Source organism: Austrofundulus limnaeus, unplaced genomic scaffold (genome assembly GCF_001266775.1).
Source record: "Austrofundulus limnaeus strain Quisiro unplaced genomic scaffold, Austrofundulus_limnaeus-1.0 Scaffold97, whole genome shotgun sequence".
NCBI classification, from domain to species: Eukaryota; Metazoa; Chordata; class Actinopteri; order Cyprinodontiformes; family Rivulidae; genus Austrofundulus; species Austrofundulus limnaeus.
The window spans coordinates 1,799,145-1,800,455 of NW_013952499.1; positions in this window are offsets into that span (position 1 = coordinate 1,799,145).

The following is a 1,311-nucleotide window of genomic DNA, read 5'->3' on the forward strand; positions in this document are numbered from 1 at the left end:
TTTTTTTACAATGAACTTTTTACAGCCATTTATTTCACTTGGTGGTAGGCACAAAAACAGTTTCTGTCCTTGTTCAGGCACAGATGTACCTTACACTTTATAAAAAATTGCCATTTGTTATCATATTGATGACATTTTCTTACTTTCTATTTTTTTTCTTCAGTTCTCTTTGACTTCTAAAAGTACACACATAAATAATTAGTCAGTACAGCGTAGAGATTATAATTTCAAAGGAACCACTTTGAAAATAGCTTAAATGTGTTTTCAAATGGCATTTCAGTAATTAATCAATCATCCAAAATAGTGTGTTTGTATTGTGGCAAGAATACTGTTGATTAAATTACTAAAATTACTAAAATGTCACATGACTTTCAGGACTGGAGCACCTGCAGTTTCAAGTTTGATACACAAATTTTTAACACGGTTTAACTGTACTATTAAAAAATATTTTAAAGTAATTATGCATTGTTTCAACACAGAAAGTATTTATTTAAAAAATTACAAGCAATATTAATGTTATTCTTACCATAAATTCTCCAAAATTAGCAAAAGTTTTCCTGAAAAAAAGTGTGGATGACGTCATGTCAGCAGACATTTTGAAAAGGTAAAAAAACAACAACAACAAAAAACAACAAAAACATTAGTTCCACTTCCTGCAGTACAGTGATAATCCACCAGAGGGCAGACTGCAGGTCTCACATGATACAGCAGGTTTTTGAAGAAGATTTTGATCACATTGATAAACTTTAAGTCACAGAATCCTGCGTAGCAAATATGACACAAATGGTGATATAAATGTTGTGGCCCTGCAGCCAGTGTTCACTTCTGTTTTGTTCATTTTATGAACTGTAGATGAGAAAATCAACACCTCCAACACCCTCACACTATTTTCTTTTGAACTTAGCACAGCTAAAGTGAAACAGGAAGTGACGTCAAAGGAGGACTCTGAAAGAAAAGTCCCTGCTTTGTGTTTATATTATGTTATATTATATTATATTATTGATTATTAATATTATAATCTTTATTATCCAAAAAAATTGTACAACATTTCAGTTTAAACGTTTATTTTTTTACTGTTTCACTGAGATTATTATTGTTTTATTTACATTTTACACGACCTCCTAACTTTTTACTCAGTTAAGGATGTAGTTTTTCCACAAGGTGACTAAAAAAGCTTATATGTTTTTGTCTTAAGAGTGCAACCAGATGAGGATAGTTTTGGTTTTAAAAATGGTTTTGAGACAATGCTTTGTCATTTTTTTAAGCATTTGGCTACTTTTTATTCACGGATTTCATTCCTCAGTTTAATCT